Here is a 27,810-nt window from a genome sequence, read left to right as displayed (position 1 = left end):
ACTCGACCTACGTAATGCTTATCATTTGCTCCGCATCAGGACTGGTGACGAATGGAAGACAGCTTTCCGCACTCCCTATGGGTTGTTCGAATATCAAGTTATGCCGTTCGGATTGGTCAACGCTCCCTCAATCTTTCAAAGGTTTATGGACCGTATATTTTCAGATCTCTTGGGCCAAAATACCGTTGTCTACTTAGACGATATTCTGGTTTACTCCCGTCAACCCGAAGAACATACTCGTCATGTGAAGGAAGTATTACACAGGCTGCAGCATCATCATTTATTGGTCAAGCCGGAAAAGTGTGCTTTCGCCAAATCCTCTGTCTCCTATCTGGGGTTTATTTTATCCAGCGAGGGGATCGCCATGGATCCTAAGAAGGTCGAAGCCATTGTAGGCTGGCCCTCCCTTTCGTCGGTCAAGGAGATTCAAAGATTTTTGGGACTGGCCAACTTTTACCGGAAGTTTATTCCCGAATTCTCCAGACTCACTCTGCCTATCACCTCCTTACTGAAGAAAGCCTCCAGGCCTTTTCGATGGTCCAGGGAAGCCGAGGAGAGTTTCATCTGCCTGAAAAGAAGATTCTGTTCTGCCCCTATTCTGAGACAGCCGGACCAACTGCTCCCCTTTATTCTTGAGACCGACGCCTCTGCGGGTGCGGTTGGCGCCGTTCTCCTACAATCTAATCAGGGCCAAGAACATCCCATCGCCTATTTCTCAAAGACCCTTAACCCTAGTCAGCTGAACTACTCCGTCATAGAAAAGGAACTCTTAGCTATGAAACTGGCTTGTCTTGAATGGAGACATCTTCTCCAAAGAAGCTTACACCCGTTCCTGATACGTACTGATCACAAGAACCTACAGATCCTACGTCAACAAGAGTGCTATAACACCAGACAAGCCCGATGGGCACATTTCTTTGCACAGTTCCATTTTCTCATAACATACATACCCTGGTACCCAAAACCAGGTTGCTGACGCCTTATCCCGCAGAGATGAGACCTCTCTGGGATACGAGAAAGAACTCATGTTTCCCCATATCAAGATCATTTCCGCCATATCGTCTTTCCTGGAAGAAGTGAGGGAAAGATCTCTTTCCCCCGAAGAAACACTCTTGCAAGTGGGGAGGACACCGGTGGATCGGAGGGACGGCCTGTACTTCACTCGAGGGAGGCTCATCCTTCCTTCACAGGACCTCAGAATACAAGCTCTCCAGTGGTGTCACGACTCAAGGGTGGCCGGGCATAGAGGATTACGAGGGACCCTGGAATTACTGCAGAGATCCTTTTACTGGCCCGGTATGCGAGCTGATACTCAGGCATACATCCAGACCTGTCTTACCTGTATGCAAAATAAGCATTCCACTCGAAGTCCCCTTGGCCTGCTTCAACAAGACTCGATTCCATCAGGCCCCTGGAAGCACATATCTACAGATTTCATCATAGATCTACCGGTTTCCCAGGGCTGTACCTGTATCATGGTAACTGTGGACTCCTTCTCGAAGTTGGCTCATTTTTCCCCCTTACCCAGGATACCTTCAGCCTCCCTTATGGCGGAAGTCTTCATGAAAGATATCTTCAGGTTACATGGTCTCCCCAAAAAGATCGTGTCGGACCGTGGGAGCCAATACACCTCAAAATTCTGGACTGCCTTGTGCAGACTGCTGGGTATCGAAAGGGCTCTGTCTTCTGGGTTCCACCCACAGACTAACGGGCAGACAGAAAGGCTAAACGGGACCCTTGAGCAGTATTTGAGGTGTTTCATTAACCAACAACAGGACAACTGGGTGTCCCTCTTACCAACAGCTGAGTTTGCTTATAACAATTCTGTACACAGCGCACTGGGGATCAGCCCTTTCTTTTGTACGTATGGGTACCATCCTAAATCCATAGTACCTACCTTCTGGACTGAGACTCCCATACCATCCTTAGAAACCTCTCTGTCTAGATTAAAGGAAGCCCATAACACCGCCAACCAAAGTCTTCTAAAGGCCAATACCCGTAACAAACTACAAGCTGATAAACACCGGAGACCTGTACCGGAGTGGAATAGAGGATCCAAGGTCATGCTATCCACCAAGTTTTTGCCCCGCTGGGTACGTCCTTCTAAGCTATCCCCCCGATTTATTGGTCCCTTCGAAGTTCTATCCAGGATCAATCCAGTAGCTTATCGCCTCAGACTGCCTAAGAATCTTAGTCGCATACATCCGACCTTTCATGCCTCTCAATTACGTCCCTTCATATCAGGGAACAGAAAACAGAATACCCCCAGACTCCACACTTTGTCTGCTCCCATCTCTGAGGAATACGAGGTCTCCCACATCCGGGATTCGCGTTATCGCAGAGGTCGCCTCGAATATCTTATTCATTGGAAGGGCTATCCTTCATCGGAGGATACCTGGGAACCTAGGACCCATGTACATGCTCCCCGCTTGCTACGTCAGTTTCACAGATTACATCCCGGCAAGCCGGGGGGAACCCGACTTCCAGGGGGGCATACTGTCACAACCGCAGGTTCCTGGCGTTTATGGAAGAGGTGGAAACATGGCGGTCGTCAGACTGTGCCGCCACGTTGTGCTCCGTAGCGCTGTTAGCGTTCTAGTCCTTTCCATCATGGCCGCCGCCGAGAGTACTTCTCTGTTTACGCTCGGCGGTTCGGCGCGTTGCAACTTCTGAATTCTTCTTCGTTGCTAGCGCTCCACAGTTCTCTCGCTTAGCGGTGTTCCGCTCCTGTCCTATTTTTCTCCTGCTTACCTCTCTAATTCCGTGGTCTCTCTCTCTCTTACCGGTGCCCCTTCATTGTACTTGGGCGCTTGTTGCTCGCCTCCCTTCTCTTCTCCTGCCTTTACTCTTTTGAGTTCTCTCTCTCTGGCTCCCCCCCCTGTCTTCATTCAGTGCCGTTCTCTCTACTCATCTTGCTGAGCCCTACCGTCAGTTTTGCCAGTCTCCCATATTCCAGCTGGCTTTGGATCTTCCTCTCGTTCCGCTGCATCGGATATCTACACTCCGAAGGGGTTTTTGTGCCGTAAGGCTTTTCCCCTTGCCTCACTTGTCTGTCGCGGGGGGGAGTCACCACGAATTCGTTCCCAAAGGGTCGCGGTGGCTTCCTCCCGAGGCCGACCCTATCTACACAAGGAGAGGACTTTTACTCGTCGACCCCGCGGAAGGAAGTTGGACTTCTCGTCTTCATCAGGTGAGGAGGAAGGGGAATTGGAAGACTCTCAGGGTTCGAGTGGGGTGGACAACATCACGGAAAACCCTGTCGATACGCCCACAGCGTCAGGCATTGTTGATAAAGGTGGAGCAGAAGAAAGCAGGTGGTTCGACAATATCTTCTCCTGGGTTCCATCATGGCTGGGAATGACTGTGAAATTCTTGATGCCGGCTGTGGTGTTCCTCCTCTTTATTTTTTGCCTGTGCCAGGTGGGTCTTCGATGTTGTGCTAACGCAGTACCGAATGGTGCAATGATGATGGTGACAATGGGCAACACCCGTAGTACAATACAAACTATGCAGGAAGTGCAGGTACAAACAGGAAAAGACGACACACCAAGATATCAGCTAGTGCCTAGGTATCACGACAAGGATATAGTGGACAACTTGTGGCATACTACCATTAGAGAGCCTCGTATACTAGAATGGTACGAGGAGGTATGGGTAGATTTGGAAGGAGAGAGCGGATGTATATACCTGACCTGTACCCCAGATGAGTATGCTAGGAGAGGTGAGAGCTTAAGGGGGGTGTGCAGAGCGTGTATGCCCATAAAAGGCACACCTGCATGGGATGACGCAATAATTGACGAAGAGGAGTGCAGGAGATTGGAAGATTTAAAGGATTTGTTACTTAAGTAACGAAAGGGGGAAATGTAGGGGAGGATTGGTCCAAAAGACCCCCCTTGCCTACATCCCCTCCCCAGGTGAGGGCCATGGCTCATCGGCGTCCCCTCCTTATCACCAGGGCCCAGGTGGTGGATGGCTCACCTGCTGAAGACATTGCCCAAACGTATTGAATTTAGCTAGGCCCAGAAACCATTTTGTCTAATAAAGATGGTGTGAGCTCGGCGCACTGTAGCGCGGCCCCCACCTTTGGAGAGTTTCAATTATCCCTGTGGCCACAGCTCTCTGGCAGATCCGCTGTGAGCCCATTCCCACAAACGAGACGGACATGAGCTAGTGTAAGATACCAACACTGTAACATTTCACCTTCCGCAGTGTATCGCTGCTCCCAGCATGACAGCATGACCCGGCCAGCAGAGCCAGGGTGGAAAGAGAACTGAAAAATGATCCTTTAATAAAAGCAAAAGTTCCCAAATACTAATAACAAAACTACTTTCAATACGTGCATTTTCTCCACAAACCCCTTTGATTAGAAAATTTGTAAAACGTACAGATATGGCAGAATACATGTCCACATGGCATAAGCAATGGAGCACCCCCACCACTGCAGTTGTGGGCAAATAATAAAAGTGTCCCGGGGGGTTATTTGTTATGTGCATCATCGAAAAGCTTACACCCCACGGTCCCGCACCACAACCGAACTAATGCTGCTAGAGTGCAGAGAAAGACAAATGTAACCATATTGAGGGCTCATGTGAAGGACACGCAAGAATGCACCCCCATGTGTGTAGGTCCAAGCCCCTTATGTACCACTACCGTCATATACGGTGGCAAGTCACTTTCTATGTGCTCCACCAACCTCACTACTACCTCACTAACTGCAAATGTATATGCATATAACACAATGTTGTAGTTGTTAAAACATAGTGTACAAATAATGTGCTTGGACTGGCTAAATTCGAGAGGCATTAGCAATGTTAAGATGTGAGCTTTGAAATGACTCAATTAGTATTGTATGTTATTTGAATGTTTATGATGCTTTCACCGCAAATCGGCAACACACGAGGAAGATGCCTTTGTGAGTTTATGCAAGGCCATTCCCCCTCCCACCCAGTGGAGCCTGCCACACGAGAGGGCAGAAGCCTGCGCCGCGCTGCTTCACCTCCCCCAACTAGACTGGAGCTGCTTCAAAGATTTGTAGTCCCCTCTGCAGCACCCAAGGCCACGGCCCGCCACCTGGATTATTTACAGCCCAGTAGTAAACCTCCGCCTGAATACACAAATCCAAAGGCGCCCTCTCTTAAACCCCACAACCCACCGGATCACCTTAGGTTTATGGCCCCTGTAAAATTAGGACACCCAATACTATGGCAACATACAGCAGCACATTCATAACGACTTCTAACAAGACAAAAAGACATGTACCGCCTGTCCCATGCCCTGAGACCTAGCCCCACGACCTATGGTACCCGGTCAACAGGACACTGGTAACCATGTACTGATGAATCGTCATCAAACCCCTCTCAAGGTGCATTCCTCCTGTGTTGCATTAACCTGTAGAATAACCTATTGAAAGATTTACTAAAGAAGATAATATTGCAATAACTGAATGACTGCGGTGTGCATGGCCTAGGGCAAATAAGTCAGGAAAAGACATTAATCTCTGACACTGGCCACAGTGGCACAACGACACCGCCCGGATGAACCCAGCAGACCTGCCAGGCCCAGCCCAACCCACGAGGCTGACCAGTGACGTCCTCCAGCCAAGGCCAACCACATCGCAGCAGCACCTATAGCTAGTCATCGCCACCCAATCCCATTGAACTTGTGCCCCCTATAGAATGTAGGTTCTGATGACGTTTTTTGTAAATATATACGCCTGTCTTTGCTATTGTCAGACAGAGCGCTCTCGGAGTTTGCAGAGTTCTTTGCATGCCCTATTCTGATTGATAAATTCCCATTTACGCTCACCCGCACTTTGCCTTGGCCTTATTCCCATCCTGGGAGTCCTTCATTGTCTCTCATTACGGGGAGGATTGTGCTGGTTGGGGACGCTTGCCTTCAGTTACCAGCATGGACCATGGTGCTATTAGCACCATGGTTTTCCGCCTGGGTCGTAATGAGGCCCATTGTTCTTTATCCAGTGTATGTAGTTGCGTCTAAAGTGTGAGTAGGTTTGGGGTGTCCTGTCGTAACTTGCCGCGTAGTGGAGAGTAATGGACCTCTGTCCACAAATCACCCACAGGGATGAGTAAATAAACTCCCTGTGCGAGCTTTGAGGCCACAGGTGTTTATGTTTCTTCGCCGGATCTGATGACGTCCTGGACCCCGGAGGCTGTTAAATGGAAGGTAAGGTTAGCACAGGCAAACACAGTACTGTGATATGCAGAAGCGTGTAAGAATCTCTTACCTAAACCCAACCGGGATGATAATGGGGTGTTGGGCCTGGTGCGGGGGAGCGCCGTAGATCCGGACAGCCGAGTCAGCCGTGTCCCAGGTGATAATAGCCGGCTGCACCTGTAACCTGGCTGTAACTTGGTAGGCACTTGAGTTTACCACGTAGCGCCAGTGGCCGAAGATCGTAGAGTCAAGAAAGGGCAATCCGAAAACAATCCGTTAAGCAAAAGCCGAGTGTCCAAAGTACCAATATCTGAGCGACAAGATCCGAGGAGTCAGCAAGCCAGTCCGTGTTCCGTAAGCCAAGGTCCAAATCCGTAGTATCAACGTGAATGCTGCAATTGCCGAACAGAGTCGTAGAACAGCTGTGAAGCGGTGAGTGAACCCGAACTTCCCGGCTTTATGCGTGCCGGCTCCCGATCACGTGAGCGGAGCTCTGGGCACGTGATCGGGAGAGCACCGCGGAACCAGGAAGTAACCGCAATCGGGTGTTCCAACCCCAACGTAGCCTCCATGGGAGTTGCCAATGGAAGCGAGGCAGCAAACCGGGTCGGACTCTCTGCGCTGCCCGTCCTCGTTGACTATGGCGACTCCCTCGCACCCTAGGTAAGGAGTTGTCCCGGGAGGTGGGCTGCAACCCGGGGACAGTAACTGTGTGTGCTGGTGTATCTGAAAGGGCGCCTGGTGGCGGGACTGGTTTGTGTATGACATGTCCTTAGAAAAGGTGTTAGGGAGTTCCAGTGTTGGGCTGCTTTCACCTGGAAGCTGTTGCCACCCATTTTGGTGCGTTTGAAACTGGGAACTGTGAGGAGATTGGCGTTGGATGTTCTAGTGGGTCTGATGGAGGTGTGTTTTGCTTATTTGGCCTCATTACGACCCAGGCGGTAAGTTACCGCCTGGGTCGTACCCTTACCACCATGGTGTAAACTACGTTTCCACCATGGTGGATGGCGGATTTACCGCCCCATTCCAAGGTGAGTGGGGCGGTAAATCCCCATTTCCCATTTTACCCTTCCCCATTCCCATTTTTGCCCCATAGGGCATAATGGGAGTGGGGAAGGCGCTAATTACGCCACCTTAAATTACGGTGGCGTAATTAGCACCATGGTCCCTTAGCGCAATGGATTTTAACGCCTGCAAAAAGCAGGCGTTAAACTCACCATGGCGCAAAGGGACCTCGGAATCAGGCGTTAAGGGTCGGCGCCGTTTACGGCGCCGTTAACCCCTTAACGCCTGATTCGTAATGAGGCTGATTGTATCGACTAAGTAGCAGGGGGCGGCGTTGTTGAGGCATTTGTGTGTTAGTGAGGCTACTTTGAGCAGGATTTTATCTGTCGTGTTGAGCCAATTATGGGCTCTCCTAATGTTGGAGATGTGTTCTCTCTTGGGGATGCTGAGCGCTGCTCTGAGAGCGTTGTTTTGAAGCGTCTGAATTTTGTTAGTAACCTGTTTGCTAGCTCCTACGTACGCAGTTTTGATAATACAAGGGCTCTGGCTAGTGTAATGCAGCTCTGGGTGGATAAGAAGGGTTTGGCTGCTCTTATAAGCTTACATCTGTAGGCCGTGGAGGATGCCATAGAGCTAACCTGTTTGTGGAAGGAGAGGGAGGAATCGATGTGTATTCCTAAGGTTTTCACTTCCTTAGCTACTTTGATCGGGTTCCGTCTACAATGAAGCTGGTGTAGTTGTGGTCCAGTTTGGTTAGGTTTGCAGTGGAACCAAGTATAATGAGTTCAGTCTTGTCATCATTCAGGCATAGACTGTGAGATGCCATCCATGCCTGGATGATGAGGTGCACCCTGCTCACCAAGGCCAAATCATGGTTGTAATCTCCCGTCAACGGGATGAGGATCTGGGTATCATCGGCATAGTTAGTGTAGGTGATACTCAGACCATCTAGCTCATCAAACAGGGGCTTTGTGAACACGTTATATAGTGTAGGGGAGACGCAAGAGCCCTGGGGGACTCCGCATGTGATGGGGATGGGGTCAGCGGCAGCTGTGGTGGAGAAGACGCGCATGGATCTGTTGCTGAGGAATGACTCGATCCAGCCGATGGCTTCTTGGGAGAAGTGGGCAGCTGAGTCTAGGTGATTACATAAGATTTTGTGATCAACTAGATCAAATGCCGCGGAGAGGTCAAGGAGAAGCCGTTTTCCCGTTGTCTCTAAGAGTGTCAATTTGAGCCTTCAGGTCGATGAGGGCTGTTTCTGTCCCGTGTTGGGGTCTGAAGCCTGATTGCCGGACACCAAGGAGGTGGTTTAGTTCAAAGTAATTTTGGATTTGTTAGTAGGCTGTCTTGTCTAATATCTTGAGCAGGAAGGGGACGGTAGTAATAGGTCTGTAATTGGTGGGAATGGAGGGGTCCAGAGAAGGCTTTTTGAGAAGGGGGAGGACCCAGGACTCTTTGAGGTTGTTGGGGACGGTACCTGAGGAGAAGGAGGCATTGATGAGTCTTGTGAGGAATAGCGAGAGGTCTCTTGCCGCATCTTTAATAATTTGTGGGGGGCAAAGGTCGCCCTGACAGTTAGATGGTTTTAGTCCGAGGATGATGTTTTCCACTTCGAGGGTGGAAACCTTGGAGAAGCTAAAGTGGGTGGGGTTGGGCAGAGGGTGTTGGGGCATGGGGTACAGGGGTGTGTTAGTGGGGTTGGTTGGTTTGGGTAAGGAGTCTTTCTTATTTTTGATTTTAGTTTGAATGCTTGTGGCTTTGTTGTTAAGGGCATTTTGGACACTGGTGCACCATTGTTCGTCTTTCACACAGGTGTCTGGGGTTACCACAGGTGTTTCCAGTTCTTTAATGATCGTAAACAACTCTTTGGTGCTGGAGTTGGATTGTGTGATTCTCAGGTTGTACAACTCTTATTTGGCAGCTATGATTTCTTTTTTGTAGTTGACCGTTATTTTATTGAGCAATATTTTGTTATGGTCTGCGGGAGAGTGTCTCCAAGCTTGTTCCATTTTGCGTTTTTCTAATCTAAGGGTTTTGAGGTGATTGGAGAACCAGTAGTTGAGATGCTTTTTCGGTTTACATTTTCTTAGTTTTAATGGTGCAATGGAGTCGAGGGCAGTGCGCATAGTTTTGTTATAGCCTTCTACAAGGTCGTGAGGGTTGGAGGAGGCAGGGAGATAGTTAAGAGTAGGGAGGATGAGAGGTATCAGTTTTTCCACTGTGATATTTTTTTTACTTCTCGTGGGGATGGCTGGGGCTAGCACAGTTGGTGGTGGGGTTTGAGGCTTCGAGGGTAAAGTAGAGGAGATGGTGGTCGGACCAAGATTGAGGGGAGTTATCGGTGATGGAGGCCATGCACTTGTGGTCTGCTACCCAGTCGAGGGTTCTCCCTTTGTTGTGGGTGGGGCCAGATACTTTTTGGGTAAAGCCTAATTCAGAAAGAATATTATTGATGAGGGTAGCCTGGTGGTCTTTGGGGTCTTTAAAGCCTAGGTTGAAGTCCCCTAAGAGGAGGCTCTGGGAGTTGTTTTTCAGGTTATTAGTGAGGATGGTGCTATGGTCTTCCTCAAAGGATCCTAAGGGTCCGGGAGGTCTGTAGAGTAAGTGAATGGATATCGTTTGGGAGTTAGCAGTGGGCATCTTAGCAGTAAGTGTTTCACAAGATGGGAGGTGGGTGGAAGAGTCAAGTCTAATGTTGAGATGTGTGTTGGAAATAACGGCCAGGCTGCCGCCTCTAGATTCTGTTCTATCCGCTCCGAGGATGGTGTAGTCGTCAGGGATGGCTAGTGAGAGGGCTGGTCCTGCGGCTGCGTGGAGCCATGACTCAGTTACGGCTAAGAAATCTAGATCTTCTGCTAGAATGAGGTCCGCTATATCTGTAGCGTGGGCTATTATAGAGCGTGTGCTGATGAGGGCACCTTTTATGAGTGCAGCAGTGGTTTTGGTGGGGGTGGGGATGGTGGTTATGTTGTGGGTTTTGTGTTTGTAGTATTAGGTGGGCTGGTCTTAGGTCTTTCCAACGTGAGGTTGACACAGGTGCTAATGGTAATGGAACGGTTATTCAGTTTGGACTGGATAGAGTCCCTGGCTCGAGGCTCGTACAGTTTAGGTAGTCTGGACCGTAATCTGGTATTTCTTTCAGAGAGGCTGCATGGTAGAGAGAATTGGAATGGCATGGTTGTGGTGTGGGGCTCTACGGAGGGTGGTGGGGTGGTGCCTACGGTGGCCAAGCTCAGGGTGGAACTGGGCGGGCTTGAAGAATTAATAAGGTGGAGAATAGTTCTCAACAGTATTGTGAAGATGCCTGGTAAGAACATTTTATTGGAGTGCCAGGTAAGCTGACACAATGCCTAGGTTTGGTATACAGCATAAGCTGACACAATGCCTAGATTTGGTATACATCATAAACTGACACAATGCCTAGATTTGGAGTACAAGGTAAGCTGACACAATGCCTAGATTTGGAGTACAAGGTAAGCTGACACAATGCCTAGATTTGGAATACAACATAGGCTGACAAAATGCCTAGATTTGGTATACATCATAAACTGACACAATGCCTAGATTTGGTATACAACATAAGCTGACAATGTCTAGATTTGGTATACAACATAAGCTGACACAATGCCTAGATTTGGTATACAACATAAGCTGACACAATGCCTCGATTTGGAATACAACATAGGCTGACACAATGCCTATATTTGGTATACAACATAAGATGACACAATGCCTAGATTTGGTATACAACATAAGCTGACACAATGCCTAGATTTGGAGTACAAGGTAAGCTGACACAATGCCTAGATTTGGAGTACAAGGTACGCTGACACAATGCCTAGATTTGGAATACAACATAGGCTGACACAATGCCTAGATTTGGTATACAACATAAGCTGACACAATGCCTAGATTTGGTATACAACATAAACTGACACAATGCCTAGATTCGGAGTACAAGGTAAGCTGACACAATGCCTAGATTTGGTATACAACATGGTAAACTGACACAATGCCTAGATTTGGTATACAACATAAGCTGACACAATGCCTAGATTTGGAGTACAAGGTAAACTGACACAATGCCTAGATTTGGTATACAACATAAGCTGACACAATGCCTAGATTTGGAGTACAAGGTAAGCTGACACAATGCCTAGATTCAATTTTTAGGGTAAACTGACACAATGCCTAGATCTGGTATACAACAAAAGCTGACTGTGATATGAAGTAAACTGACACAGTGCCTAAGTTTGAGTATTTAGGATAGCTAAGGGTAGCTAAAGTCGAGCTTTTAGGGTAGCTAACACAATGGAGCAGGTAAAAACATTTCAACATCGACGAGGAGGCAAGGCACGGCATGTAGAGTTATACATACACTGCGGAGCATATGATGGGCAAGTTAGCATGTCCAAAGTGTGCAATGTTATTTAGTTCTGTGCATGATAGCATAGGGTACATTTGAAATACCGGGCGTTGGTGGAGCATGGGATACAGTTTTGTTATGCATGCATGCCTGGGGTTGATGAGGGAGGAGTTTTAAGCCGGGAGACGCACCTGCAGCCATGTACTTGGCTTGCGTGCTACTTGGCAGTGAAGAGGGTTAGCATGTGGCCATATGAGTTGGCGAGCATCTCACCTGGTTAACGCGAGCACATTGACACGGCGAGCATGGCCAGTGCTCGGTCAGGCTCAGTCAGGAGGAGCCTTTGTCTGTTGCCTTCGTCGGCGGCCGGCTTCGTCTGCCGGTGCACCCCGATTGGATAAGAGGCAGCAGGCGACCAATCACGGGGAAACAGGCTTCTGAGGCTTGGCAGAGAGGCAAAATGGGTAGAAGGAAACGGTGGCGGCCATCTTTATATTGCAAAAACCTTGTGTTTTTGCATTACCAATTCTAGTAGATGTGGGCTTCGTTTTCAGTGCCCATGAAGCTGAGAGGGCTGCTGTGCTTAGCAGAGCTGCACAGATGGGGTGCCTTAAATCAGAAATTAATTTGGACGATTTTCAGGATAGTGGAGAGGAGATGCCTAAAAGCAAAAAGGTGTAGCCTCCTGGCTTACCTAACATCAGGCAGGGCTTGAGGCTGCATGGGGCTGCTCCTGCATCTGGATTCGAGGGAGCTCCTGCTCGACCTCATGGAACCCAGGGAAGACAACCAGGCTCAGTCAGGAGGAGCCTTTGTCTGTTGCCTTCGTCGGGGGCCGGCTTCGTCTGCCGGTGCACCCCAATTGGATAAGAGGCAGCAGGCGACCAATCACGGGGAAACAGGCTTCTGAGGCTTGGCAGAGAGGCAAAATGGGTAGAAGGAAGTGGCGGCGGCCATCTTTAAATTGCAAAAACCTTGTGTTTTTGCATTACCAATTCTAGTAGATGTGGGCTTTGTTTACAGTGCCCATGAAGTTGAGAGGGCTGCTGTGCTTAGCAGAGCTGCACAGAGGGGGTGCCTTAAATTAGAAATTGTTTCGGGCGATTTTCAGGATGGTGGAGAGGAGATGCCTAAAAGCAAAAAGGTGTAGCCTCCTGGCTTACCTAACATCAGGCACATTTGTAGTAACTAGTAATTTCTAATGTTGTATCAGTAGAATTTATTTTTCAGCAGAAAGTTAATATGGCAGAAATAAATAAAACAAGCATTCTGCAATCGTCAACTTCTGCTGTATTATGTAAAACATTATGCATATTTGTACATGTAATAGTGTTTCATTTAAGTACTAGGTTGTATAAGTGGGTTCCACGTACATTATTCTGAGTGTTAGGGAGTGTAGAGATAACTATTTATATAAGAAACAAACAGTTGTTCAAAGAAATTTAAATTGAAATTACAGGAATATGGAGTTTTTAAAAAGTAGACTGGTAGAAAGAACATTGTATTGTGAAGGATAAATTGTAGAATATTGCCATTAACTTATGTGTGTAGACGGCCAAAATAAGGACGCACACAGAGTTGTCAAGAAGTAACATAATGGCAATTAAGAGACAATCAGTAATGTTTGATTTGATTATGTAAGGAAGGTATGGTATCAAACAGTGAAGACAGACAAGTGATCACAGTTCAAGGGTGTTTATTAAACCTTAAAGGGTTGGATGTCTATCTAACCCGATGGTAGCAAGCTACAACCTTCAAAGTAAAAATAACACAGCCCTAGTGGCATCTTGTCAAAATAAAAGGGCCTAGACTAATAGACCTATTGCCAATACTTACCTCTAAATATAAATGGTGTGGAAAACATGTTGTATGCGAAAGTAAAAGTGTTCAAGAAACAATATGTCAGGACAGCTGTATAATTGTCTTCCCTTCCCCACGTTTCCATCAGGGGGCAAGGTGGCACACTTGAGCTTAGCAAACTTTAACTTCTCCAGGACGAGGATTCTACTCATAACACACACCAGGGCCTTCTGTGACAAACTCTCTTTCTCCTTGAAAGTCTCTCATTCATAGGTTGCCATGGAACATAGAATTAACATTCAAAGTTCACTTTCTTAAAGCCTGGTGGCTTTTCTCTATTTACAGTTATCACCTTCACCTCGGGTCTCCCTCGTCTTGGTTCGGACTGCCTCTTAATTCACAACACACAATAGATCCCCCTCAATCGGGTTCGGAACTTTGTATTTCATACTTTTCAAATTAGATCTCCCTCAGATGGGCTCGTATCTGGTTATTTGGGAGTTCACAGTTCATTTTTGGACATTCATCAAAGACTTTCGACTGGGCCAAAGGGTTTATCTCACACCTCCGCCTGACCACTTCGATACACAGGTCTCACTCTCTGTTTTACTCCTTTTGCACTCGTGTTACTTCTTTACATCATATATCAATCAAGGGCCTTCGATTGGGCACATCTGAGATGCCGGACCACTCTGTTAGATTGTATCGCAGTAACATTCAAAAACCGTTTATCTGCTGCTCGGCTTTTGCTTGCGTCTTTATGTAAACACCTTATTGTTCGGTTTGGAGTAACAATGTTGCTGCTTGCAACATTCGCTTCAACACAGGCCAGCCTCACAATTTCCTTCAACTCACCGGCTGTGCTGATTTCTCTTGCTTTGTTCTCAGAGCGAAAGACTATACTTTGACGGCTGCTGCTCCTTCCCACCTCGCCAGGCAAGTGAAGGGCACCGGATATCTCGGACACACAATGCAGGATTCTTTCGCTTCCCCTCTCGGCCTTGCACGTAGTATAACGATCTCTCGATGGAAAGGTAAAGGGCATCTCCCTCCTGGCTGTCCTCTCTCGCTTTGCCGGTTCTCTCCTTTGATTCCACTGCAGCCTAGGACGAACGGGTCCTTCGTGTGCTCTGCCTCGCTCAAAGTGTGCTCTTTTGCTCCGCCTGTTATCCGCCCCGGGAAGTGTAATGGGGAGCAGGTGAGTGTCGTTAGAAGCACTTGCCTGACTCTGCCTGACCATGGTACTGGGACAAGTCAGAAGTGCTGCCTGGGTGTGAATCTGTCTTTTCCCATAACATACGGTCTGTGTTTAAGTGTTTGTGCAGGAAAAGGGGAGGAGTTAAAGTCCACATGTATCCCACCGGGTAAGAGGGGGGAAAGGTGGTAGAGGGAAAGGGATACCGCGTCTCGCAATCGGGTGTCCCACTCCCACTCTGTGAGGACCCCTCACCAAGGTGATAATCCCACACTGGGTCACCCCCGGGAACTGGATACAAAAGCGATGGCCGTGACCTGATCACCTGGATGACAAGCTTCCGTGGACTAATAGTGAGACACCCTTTAGTTTCTCAAAATTATCTATAGAGATAGAGTATGAGTGTATTTGTGTTTACTTAACTACCCTGCAATTTACATATACTGTTATACGAAATAAAGTTTGCACAAACATGAAAAGTAAGGATTTTGTATATAGTTATTTCTTTTATGATGTTCTTAGTGCACGTTTTTGTAAACAAAAATGTTATTTTGGGCAAGTATGACATTATTGTAAGAATTATACAGTAAACAATGCAAAGGGAGTGTTCAGTAGATGGACTGAGATCCTTCCTATTGGGACTCTTGTTCCCTCTTTCTTCACCTCAATCTGGCCATCTTCTATGGGCTCTCTCCCGTTGAAATCATCTCCGACTCCTCTCTTTCCTTCCTCCCCCACATTCAGGACCTTGCTAAGTCCCACTTTCAACTCTACCTCTTCAAAGGAATTCTTCCTTTCCCCACTTTCCCCAGGAAGTTCAACGTCTCTAGAGGTCTAGTCCTCTCAAGGCTACCCTACTGCAATAGCCTTTTCCTTAATCTAGCCTCTTCTTCTCTACGACCGCTCCAGCCAATCCAGAACAGGGCTGCAAGACTTATCCTTGGCCTCAATCCCAGGGACTGCATCTCTACAGTCCAAAAAACTCTAAACTGGCTCCTGGTTGCTGCAAAGATCAAGTTTAAATCCCTCTGCATCATCCATAAGGCTGTTTGGGTCCGGGTACCACGCTATCTACAACCTGCTCTCACTAAGGCTCCAGATCTTTACGTTTGTCCAGCATCAACTCTCTGCGTGTTAAGCACTTTGCAAAACAGAGAGCTTGTGGCTGATCCATGGAGCAGCCTCCCCCTTCCTCTTGAGCTGGACCTCCTCAAATTGCAAAAGCTCCTCAAACGTTCCTTTTCACCTCCTCCTTTCCTTCCTCCTCTGCTAAAAAAAAGAAGAAAATAAAACTTGCTCAGATTGGTGACCAGGGTCTTATGTGTCCTCCTGGGCCTTGGCTGCCCTCACCCAATTGTCTTCAGCCTCCGTCTGCTCCCAGCACTTGTCTCGGCACCCACTGGCCTATGCCACCACAGGCCTGCAATTATTTATTGGCAGCGGACCACTCATCCAGGCACTTACAGTTGCACAATCCCTAGCACTTCTCTCCTGGTACACCTAGCACTTACCCCATTCCCTCATCCCTTCTCTGTCTCTCTGCACTTGCACGTTCTGAATGCTCACAAGGCATAGTAGGTCCACCTCTATCTTCACTGTTTTATTGGATTTTCCTTCCCACATTCCCTCACTGTTGCCCTGTGGGCGCTTTGAAGCACAATTTACTTGCTGTATAAGCGCCTTACAAATGCACAATGAAATAAAAAAATAAAAACATATTTTTTGTATTTTTTCGTAATATTTTGTATTCGTATAGCGCACAACAGCTCATGGGCATAGTTAAAATACATATAGGGAAAATATGAGTTACTAATATGTATTACATATGCTAATGATGATTTTTCGTTACTTATTAGTGACACAAGTATTAGTATGATTGTACATTTTATACTGTAAAACTATTATAGTAATTACAAACACTACTAAGAATTAGTTGCATATTGTAATGTACTAGAAGTAAAACTAGCAGAATGTTATCTCCAACAAGAAGCCACATGATTAATAGTCACACCCTTAGTTGGTTGAGTACTAAGAATACATTCAGTATTTGTAAAGTACTCTTATGAAAGAAAAGCTTAATGTTTGGTTTTATTTCCATTATGAAATAAGCTATTTTCTCCTTCACAGATTTCTTGATTTCTTGATCAGTAATCTACAAAAATATAAGAGAAGATGAAGATATCAGGTAAATGATAATGAGGATTATTTCTTGTTTGCTGTAGTTTCTTTTAGATTTTACTAGTTAAAAATGTGTTAGTAAGGTGTTTAAGGTTATTAAATAATATAGGAAATAGAATGTATACACTGTAGTAAAAAACATTTGAAATTGAGAGAAAAAACTTTAGTTGAAGGGATGTTAAGGTGAAAATGTAACGCATCAAAACCCCTGAAATTTGGTAGACAAAGCTACCTTAACTTTGTGCTCCCTTTTGTGCAGCCTATGACCACAATGTTGACTTCACGGATGACATCACCAATTACATCAACTATGGCCACTGATGGAATCACTAATTACATATGTGACTTCACTGATTACATCACTGATGGCGTCAGACATAACATTTCTTATGTAGCTATTTGAAATTGTGTTTCAACAAAATTTTTGTTTAACAAAATATATACATAATATATGACGTTACATTATATTTTTCTGTGAATATAACATACACTGTATTCAGCTATACATTTTGGAATGTAGTTCATGGTCTACAGTTAGAAGTACTTACATAAGTGAATTTATAAAAAGAAATTGAATTCTATTTAAAGATTACTCTCATTTTTAGTGTATGCGTTTTACTTTAATTTTAATGTATAAATCACTTAGAGAAGAAACACAGAAAGTAAAGAACAAGTTACTTGCTTGTAACTCCTGTTATGCCACATTGGTATCTTACATGGATTCACATGCTCATGAATATTCCTTGTTGTCAGACTGGATATTCTCTGTAATATTAAAGCAGTTTTGCATTAAAACTTAAAACGGCTTGTCGCTTATATAGCCTATTGATGTCACTTTGCACCAGCCAATGACATTTGTCCTCCTTAACTCCAAACCTGGTGGCCATCTTCAGATTTGGTCACGCACGTAAAGTGGCAGTAGGAACCAAGAAGAGCCATAGAAGAGAAGGAGGGTTGCATGTGACTCCATGTAAGGTATCAATGATGGAGAACAGGAGTTACAGGTAAGTAACTTGCTCTTTCTCCAGGATTGGATCTTACATGGATTCACATGCTCATGATTACAATTACACAGCAGTACACATACACAGCCATGGGAGGCGGTAAGGCTCAACAGAAGCAATAACGCTTTTTCCCTGGAACACACTCACTTCAAGCAAACAGGTTGTGAAGCACTGACTGCTCGACATGGCACTCCTCCCTGGAATCCCTGTCAATGCAGTAAAATCTTGTGATGTTGTGCATAGACCTCCACGTAGAAGCCCTGCAGATGTCCAGCAGATGAACACCAGACAAGAACAATGAAGTAGATGCCACAGCTCTGGTGGAGTGGGCTCTCAGCCTCCCTGGCAATGGTCTGTTCGCAAGACAATGACAAGGCATGATACAGCCAGAGAGCCACCTGGAGATAGAAGCCGTTGATAAGGCCCTTCCTTGTCCCACGGTTCAAATGTAATAAAAAGCTAGGAAGCATTTTGAAAAGTTTTCCTGCATGCAACATAAACCTTTAGAGCACACAACACGTCCAAAGAATGTAAAGTACTTTCCACAGGAGCAGTAGGATTTACAAAGAAAACAGGCAAAACTAGAGGCTTGCTTGAATGAAAATCGGACGGGACTTTTGGCATGAAAGAATGAAGAGTACACAGAACCACCTTGTTTTGATGAAAAGACAAATATGGTGGCTTGCACGAGAGAGATTGTATCTCTCCAACACGTCTGGCAGAAGTGATAGCCACTAAAAAGGCAGTATACCAAGACAGAAACTTTTATGGAGCCCAATTTAGGAGCTCAAAAGGAGGACTCATCACTTTTGATAGCACCACATTCAGCTCCCATGCTAGAACCTTCACTGGAGGGAATGTTCTGAATAGGCCCTTGAGGAACAAGTCTAAGACCACAGGGAGAGCTTGTCAGGTGCCCGAGTATAGAGGGAGATAGCAGCCAGATGAACATTGATAGATGCATGCGCAAGGCCGAACTTCGCAAGCGAGAGCAGGATCTGTGGAGCCTTGCTTACAATGCCACACCGTGAAACACCTCCATTTGTGCTTATAGCACGAAAGTGTGGCCAATGCTTATATCTTTGGACAGAATATCTTTGCATTCTACAGGTAGCGTGTAGTGTCCAAACACTCAGGTTGCAGGAGCCAACCTGTCAGACTCAAGGATGCTGGGTCATTGTTGGGTGTCCTGACCCATGTTTGGACTATTATGCTGCAACATTTGGTGCTGTGGGCTTAGGAAATCCAAGAGGGAGGAAAAGCCCACATTTGCGCCAGAATCCTAGAGAACCGTGCAGTTTTGCGCACAGCAAAGTGATCTCCTGATCTGCCACCCACCAGTGCGAGCGTGAGGGGCAAGGAGTGCCATGAGTGAAATGTGTGCCAAAGGAAAAACAGAAGTGCCGGTGGCTAAAAAAAAAAAAAAAAGCGCTTTGAAATCACCTTTGTTTCTCTGAAATGCAAGCTAAAAATGCCTATTTTAAACATCACAAGATATTCAAAAATCTCAATGAACACCAGCAGGCATTTGGCAGAATGTATTCTTGTGTGCATACTAAATCTGGAAAGAGAAAGAGCCCAAAACAATGTTCATAACAAAACTGGCTGAGCTGTGGATGTCAGCAGCTTAACTGAAATTGGATTTAAAACCACTAAAATCTAAATGTTTAAAATAAATGAGTGACCTACTGTTGAGTGTCACATAGTTTGCAACTGTTGAAATGTCATAGTTTTGAACTTAGAATCAGCGTTCTAGCTGCATGTGTAAAAATTGTCAGTTTGATTTGAATGTAGAAAACTGGGAACTAAAGTGACATTTAGCTGAAGCCTGGCTTGAAGAGAGTGAATTCTGCCCGGCAACTACCCCCGACAGGAGTGAAACTTGCTCAGCCACTCTTCGCAGGCCTGGCTGCATTCTGCTGCCCCTGCCAAAAGGAGATGACACCTCTCTGATTGAATTAGGGGAGGAGCACCTGGGGACTACAGGAAACTAAACAAAGCACTGTCCCTGGCTCAGGCACATGTTATATTAGGGGGGTCGTAAATGGCTTCCTCTTGGAAGGAGAAGTGGGAGGGGCACTGCATCTGTGAGCAAGCTGAGCTTGGGGGAAGTAGATAAACCAGAAATTCCACCATGTGATTTGGAAAACCACACCCCTTTGGGGCCAGAGCATGATTTTAAAAAGATGGATAATTCATAGTGCGGACTTGTAAAAATTATATAAATAACATCATCATTTTTGTGTTAGGACCCTGTGGTATGTTCTTGGGGATAGTAGCGGAAAAAACGTTGTTACTTCAAATGTATGCATGTTAAAAATCTGACACTTTATCATCTGAAACCCATATCCCTGGTGCACATTTGTGTAAAATCTGGAAAGGTTTAGAGGTCGTTATCTGGATGAAAAGGGGAGAATTCTGTCATAAGTGGACACAACATCTTACAAAGACAGGGATCGGATGGTTTGGTGCTACAGAAAATATGTTAACTGAACGTATAATATTAGAAAAATTGTACATAGATAAATATGTATTTGGATCAGAAATAAATTTGTGTGCAATTTGACAAGGGGATGATCCTCTGACCATAAACCTACCTCATCACTCTGACTCACAACCCAGTTCCCCCAATCAAGGGAGAGAGGAGGAACTGGCCAATGATAAGTTGAGAGGGTTGGGCATAGAAGAGGAGCCGACCCTCCCACTTTCTAAACACATAAAAAGAGCCACTGGAAGCCAGATAGGACTTTCTTTTTCACTTTCTGCAGAGCATTTTGACAGACAACTCCACATCCTGATTTCAGACTTCACATCCAGAAACTCCAAGAACTCTAGAACCCAACAGCTGAACTCCTATCAGCAGGCCTTCAAAACCTAGCAACCAAACCAAACTATTCAGACAGCTGGGCTGAGCTGTCTGATTCTGGCTAAAACCCTGTGCCAGAAACACCCAGAAAGCAGAGCTGTACCCGGAACCAGAGACCAGACTGCCGTGCAGTGCCAAGAACTTTTGTCAGAACCAGAGATCCAGACCGCTGTGCAGCGCCGCTAGCAGAGCTGACCCAGATCGCTGTGAGCAGAACCAGGCAGACATCGTCCGTGGCGAGAGAACCGCCAGGAGGCCAGTCCAACCGGTTGACCCGATCCGTGACAAAGTCGCATTCCTGTCCAAAATCTAGTGTGAGTACCCAGCCAGCACTGTGCCAAAACCAATCTCTTAGTTTAAAATAATCTAATCCAAATTATTTTAACCTATTAGAACTGCCTCCTAGAATCGTGTCATTCTGTCATCTTTAAAACTGAAAACTGTCATCTGTCATTCTGAAACTGTGATTTCATTTCTGAAAAACTACCTTCACAAAATCGTCAACTTAAAGCTAAAATTCTAAGCTTTCCAACGAACCTAAAACCGACTTGCTACCCCTTATAGTGCCTCCGTAATTGCGCTCGACGCACGCAACTAAATTGCCGCGATTTGACATTTTGCTTAATTTCAGCCATGTGTAAAAATATTTGTCCTTGCTTTGCTGAAATTCGTTTGCAACCTGACAATCATTCATAGAGCATTGCTAAAGTGATCCTGAACTAATACAAAGTAGCTGTCACCCACCCTGAACCTCTAGAGGGAATTAAAATCATTTTAGCATATTTTTCACTTCTTTGCATACCACCTTTAAAGTACTTTGCCTGTGTTTAAAATCATCCCTGTGGCTCTAAGCTTGCTAGGGGGGGGAACTGAATTATATTTGATTGCATTCCTGAGAACTGTTTGCTTCCTTCCATCTCTTTACATTGCATAAAGGGGTGGGGGGGGGGGGATAATTGCTACCAGGGGGAAAAGTGATTACATTGTTTTGGTTGAAATCATATCAAGTTTATTTTCTGTACTGCATTTCATTCATCATTGCATTGTCTTTGAAGCCGTATGAGCATTCTCAGCTACTCTCTATATCAACTTCTAAGCCATTAAAAAGAGTGTACCACTATAACACTATACATTATCCATTGTTGATCAACATCATATTCTCAAGTATGATATCAAATATTAATTTATTATAAAAGTGTGATATATATATATTGTTTAATTTTCAAATAAACCTTTTAATTTGCAAAAACAAACCTACTTCATGGTTCAGTGGGGTCAGGGGGATTCTAAGAGAGGGGTGTTATATAAGGGTTGTCATCCAGAGTAAAGGAACTGGACATAAAAATATATCAATAAGGGTTTCCCTCAGCATCCCCGACTAGGCATTGACTTAGCTGTAGTGTTGAATTGAATCTGCTTACATCATGATGCAGGACCGACCCGCAGTCCCAGAAGAGCAGGTCCAGAAGAGAAGGCAGCTTCATGCCGGAAGCCACGGAAAGGTGGAGAAGGTTTGAGTACCAGATCTGCCTGGGTCACACCAGAGCGATGAGTATCATTTTACAATGGTACTGTCTGAGTGTATTAACTATTCGTAGAAGCAGGGGAATCGGAGGAAATGCGTACAGAAACAGGCCTTACCATGGGAATGAGAAGGCATCCCCTAGACTCCTCGTCTGAGGCTACCTGCAGGCAAACCTGGGGCATCTGGTGTTGGCTGCCATGGAAAATAGGTCGATCTGGGGAAGATCCAACTTGTTGAAGTGGAAAGACACTTGAGTCTGATGAAGTTCCCACTCATGGCAGGATTGCAGCTCCCTGCTGAGCGAGTTGCAATGGTGTTGTGAATGCCTGCTAGGTGAAATGGGATGAGAACCATATCCTGGGCAATGGCCCTGATACACAGAGCCAGTGTCTCTTGGAGCGAACAGGCGATTGTGTCCTGCCCTGCTTCCTGATGTAAAACATGACAGTTGTTTTGTCCCTAAAGACGCGGACCACCTTCCCATGGAGCTGGGGCTTGAAGGACGTCAGAGCCGAAACACTGCTCGTAGTTCAAAGGTGTTGATATGTAATTCTTTCTCCTCCAGTAGCCACAGCGCTCTGGCATAGAGGCAATCTGTGTGTGTTCCCCATCCTTCCAGAGAGGCATTGGTTGTGACCATTGCCTGATGAGCTGCAGGATAAAAAGATGTGCCTTCTGTGAGATGTTGACAAACGGTCCACCAATGTATTACCTGCCAAACGCTGGTGTGAAGGTGATCTTGTCGTTCCAGGAGCCCGATATTTGTTTCCATCTGGCATCCAGGAACTCTTGAAGAAGTCTCATGTTCATCCTGCAATGAGGGACCAGATGGATGCATGCTGTCATAATCCCCAGGAGTGATTTGATGGAGCAAACTGTTACTATTTGAATCATGGAAAGTTGTCGAACTTTGCCCAGGATGGCACTGATTCGGTCCTCCGATGGTGTAGCTACACACGTCAGAGTGTTGAGATGCAAGCCCAACAAAATAGCGTTCTACAACAGCACCACGCATGACTTTGGAATGTTTATTGAGAATCCCAGTGAAGTCAGGCATTGTATGGTGTATTTGGTATGCTGGCAAGCTAGGTCTTGAGAGCGGACGTGGATTAGCCAGTCGTCTAGGTAAGGATAGATGTAGACTCTTGCCAATGAAGATGCGTCGCCACTGCTGCTAGCCACTTGGTAAATACCCCGAGCTGATTTTAGGCCAAAGGGTAGGGCCTTGAATTGGTAGTGCCTGCTGTGTGAAACAGAGAACCCTTTGGTGTTTGCAATGAATGGGGATGTGTGTCTTCCAAGTTTAGAGACAACAGGAAATCCCTTTGCTCCAGTTGGCCGAGCACATGCTGCAGCGTGACCATCCGAAATTTCTGGGACACCAGAAATCAGTTGAGTAGTCTTAAATCGAGGATCGATCTCCACTCACCTGACTTTTTTCACACCAGGAAGTACCTGGAGTGCACTCCGGCGCCCCAGAAGCGAAGGGGCACTAGCTCTATCGCCTCCTCCTATACCAAAACGTGAACCTCTTTGAGTAGTAGGGGAATATGTTGCTCTTTCCGTACGACTGGAGGAATAGATGGGCATTTCTCCTGGAACTCCAGGGTGTGACTCTGTTGAATGATATTAAGCACTCATTTGTCGGTGGACATGTTGTGCCAGTGGTCATCAAATTGAGACAGCTGGTCTCCCACTGGAGTGCTCGAGTGTGGGCGCGGGCCATGGACCTGGTCAGACTTGCTTAGTTATTTGCATCCTGGAGGACGTGCCTCGTCGACCATGGGTTCTGTCAAAGTAGGACTGGGGTCATCCTCTGTAGGCTTCCCCAGTGCTTGAGCGTGAAGGCTTATGATACAACTGCCTGTAATCCTTAGCGTATCTGGAGAAGGACTGTTTCCACTGCTGAAGGGTGCCCAGCGAGCGTGCCGTGTCCGTATCGGTCTTGATGGACTGTAGGGCCTTGTCAACTGCTTTACCGAATAGATATACCTGTTCAAATGGCATATCCATAACCTTGGATTGGACGTCAGGCCGAAAGTTGCTTTCTTTAATCCAGCCTTGTCATCGTAGCACCGCCCCATTGCCCATTTGGTGGAAACCAGAGTCCGCAATGTTAAGGGTGACAGTGATGGCGTGGCCTCAGGCTACCTCACCTTCAGGGAACAAAGCTACTGCACCTCTGCCTTCTTGTCATCTGGTAGGAATTCCAAGATGTGCCCCATTTTATACCAGAGCTCCCTATCATATCTGGAGAGCATAGCTAGGGTGGTTGCCACCTTGATAGTGGAGGCGGCTGATGTAATCATAAGTTTTCCAAATAAGTCCAGCTTTTTACCCTTCTAGTCCAGTGGAACCATGCATGGTAATGAGGGATTGGATGACCTCTTCCTCGCCGCAACGGAGACCAGAGTCTTGAAAAGGTTGTGAGCTGAAGGGCAGTGTCCCAGGCTCTGTAATTCTCAGGTCGGTCCTTCTTTGGAGGAGATGAGAAGGAGTTTTTCTTGACCAACAGGTCATCATCCCAAATGTCATCAAGAAGAGGTATATAAACCACTGTTTTCCTAGAGAACTCTCTCTTTTGTAAACCTTCCTTTTTCTTTTTCTCTGGGACAAGATTGAACAATTTGGCAGCACAAGTTATTAGTGCGTGGAATGAGCCCATCTCATCCGGCGTAGAATCCCTTGAGGGCAGGTCGATGGCCAGGGACTCACCATCTGCTTGTGTGAGGTCAACAAAGTCAGCTGTGTAGCAGGTACTGGGTGACGAATTGGTATCAGGGTTATCATCAGTGTCCGTGAGGGAGCCATATCCTGAAGGCCCGTCACAGGGAATGAAAATGGAGCAGATGGAGGATGAGGAGGCACCAGGGGCCCTGAGGGCAAAGGATGGATTCTAGTATGAGCAGCTGGTGGCAGACGCTGTTGCAGCTCAAACACTAGAGTGTCTAAGGTGGACAGGAGGTCCAAAGACATGTCTCACAGAGCTGTGGGTACACTCCCATAGGAACAGCAGCTGAAGGCCCGGGCACAGCAGGCTGACTTGATCTAGTTGGCTGCGAGGAGTAATGAGGTATCGGAAACATGGGGTCAGGAGAATCCTGTACGCCTACCTGTTCAGAGTTGACAAACCCTGGAGGCTCGTCATCTGAGAGAGGGCATCCATGCAGCAGTTGAGCAAGCGGTGAAACTCCAGGAGAACCCACTGGAGACGGGGTGAGGGGCTACTTTGCCTTGGTTGGCTTTGGAAGAAAAGTGACAGCCAGAGGTATCTCCTTGTCCACAATCGCACCCCTTGGGAAGGAGGCGATGCTGGAGCCTGAGGTATTGCTAACACCGAAGACGTTGCACCTGAGACCGAAGCCGAAGGAGGCCGTAGGGCAGCAAATTCTGGAGACGGTTATCGCTGTCGTCAAGGTTGCTAATGGGTGGTCGTCGCTGTAGATGGTGTTGCGGACAAAGATGTTGGTGGAGTAGTAGACGGAGGAGCCAGCAACAAGGACTTTGAATGAGGAGTTGATGACGACTCCCTTGAAGACATTGATGACATATGTTTCGTAGACGGGACATGGCCCGTGGACTGATGGATTGTGAATGGGCGTACAGCTTGTCGACGGAACACGACTCATCGACGGAGAGACTGTCGATGCGAGTCGTTGGTCAGACAATGAAGCCGCCGGAGCAGCCTCGGTCATGGAGGCAGCCATGGACGCTGCGATCGGGCTCACAGAAGCAGTCAGTCACTGGAGGAGCCATCAATGAAGTCATTGTCGAAACCTGAGACATATTGACCTTTTTAGGTGTTTTACCCAGGGAAATGACCTCAACGGATGTCTGCCTCTTTGCAGAGGGAGAGCGATCAATGGATCTGCTGACCCAGGAGGAGCCATGCTGCACAGGGGCTGTGACAATAGACAAGCAGTAGAGGCATTTGTCATGCCGGTCATCCACAAGGACATTCTTCAAGCTGCACTTCTAGCAGGCCTTGAAGAGACTCTTCTTGTTGACGTCCACCATGCCGAATGGTAAAGGCCCAAGTCTGAGAAAAGGGTGTCACATGGCTAGAAGATAAGACGATGGAGTGGATCTTTGCCGGCAATGGGCCCCCACCACTGATAGTCACAACAGTGTCCAAAGAAGAAAACAAAGTATTTTGTCAGAAGAATATGTTAAAAAAAATAGGAGATTTAAGGAGCAAAACACGAGGACTACCAACACGTACAGTAAAACTCTGAAGATGGCACCAGGGGTGGAGCTAAGGAGGACAAATGGCATTGGCTGGGGCAGTTAGACCTGTAGTAACATCGTTATGCTGCATAAGCGACAAGTAGTTTTAAGATTTAAAGCGAAACTGCTTTAATATTATAGAGGATTCCCAGCCTGACGATGGGGAATATTCATGAGCATGTGAATCCATGTAAGATGCAATGCTGGAGAACATGCATCTACTTATTTCATTTCTTTTCTATACAAACAGGAATTTGTAGAAATAATATTTATTTTACAATACCCTTGTTTAGAAATCTTAAATATATCACAATACATACACGTTCATTGTTTTATAGTACTTCTCATGTTATTTACAAAATAAAAAGTGTTTGGCATTTCTGTATAATAAGCAGAACCATTCTTTTACATCAGTTTATCTAAGATGTACTAAACAATCAGGGTTCAACGTGTGTCTATTTATATGTATTTCTACTAATAGGTTTTTATAACAGTATATACATATTATTCTATGGTAAACATATCTTACATATAATAATAATGTATTTCTTATAATGCACTACACATCTCTAGGTCTCAGAGCACTGAAAAAAGAAGACATTATTATCCTACAGAGTAGTACTCAATTTACTGACCTCAAAAGGATGAAAGGCTGAGTTGACCCTACCGGGATTCATCCTGCCACAGCACGCTGCGCACAGAGATCAAGGGCGAGCACTTGGCTAACTGTGCTATCTCACCAGCTGCATAGCTGCCACAACCGGGTACAACATATGCAATTAACTCTTTTAATTGATTTCTATTAAAAGAAAGTAAAGAAATGTTTAAAATATTAGATATTTATAATTGAAATTACATCTATTACCAAAATACTACAAGGGAAAGTTTCACAAGTACTGGTAACATGTATGTGTGCATGTGTAGCTTAATGTTTTATACAACATTCTCATTCTTATGGAGTATTCTGAAATCACATATGTACCAAGAAAAGGGTTGTATACATATTTGCAAATACCTAGAGTGATCTTATGTCTGGTGCCATCAGTGATATATGATATGATATGGCATTTATAACGCGCCTATACACAAGTGTTTCAAGGCGCGATGAGGCAAGGGAGGGGGACCAGAGGGAAGACAGAGACAACGATCTTACTAGGTCCGGTGACCGTGAGATTGCGCAAGTGTAGGAGAAGGGGAAAAGTGCAGGGGGAAGGGGACACGGCAGTGCAGTACATGGAAACGACAGTAAAATGAATAGAATAAATAAGCGATAAGTAATAGTGCGGTCAGCTTGTGGCAAGTGTAAAGGTAAGTGCTGACATCAGGTGTCAAGTGCTAGTAAGGGGCTGTAGGTACACAGAAAACAGTCCCCAAGTGCGGAGGATGCCAGGGAGGCAGTGTAGGGGTGCAACTGGCAGGGCAGGGGACCTGGGCCCGAAATCAGAGGCTAGCCAGGTGACCAGTGCA

At 46.2% G+C, this 27,810-nt stretch overlaps 1 protein-coding gene across 1 annotated transcript in view; it reads right to left on the bottom strand.

Moving 5' to 3' along the window:
* Positions 1-27,375, bottom strand: part of LOC138498165 (zinc finger protein 268-like) — a 163,574-nt gene extending 136,199 nt beyond the window's left edge. Inside the window, exon 1 of the mRNA XM_069622043.1 lies at positions 26,979-27,375. The gene's annotated coding sequence lies outside the window, so the exon portion shown is untranslated. The remainder of the gene's footprint in view (positions 1-26,978) is intronic.
* Between the last annotated feature and the right edge of the window lie 435 nt (positions 27,376-27,810).

This window comes from Ambystoma mexicanum, chromosome 5q (genome assembly GCF_040938575.1).
Source record: "Ambystoma mexicanum isolate Mex_15411 chromosome 5q, UKY_AmexF1_1, whole genome shotgun sequence".
In the NCBI taxonomy this organism is placed as follows: domain Eukaryota; kingdom Metazoa; phylum Chordata; class Amphibia; order Caudata; family Ambystomatidae; genus Ambystoma; species Ambystoma mexicanum.
The sequence above is the reverse complement of the archived record's forward strand: the minus strand, read 5'-3'. Positions and strand labels throughout refer to the sequence as shown.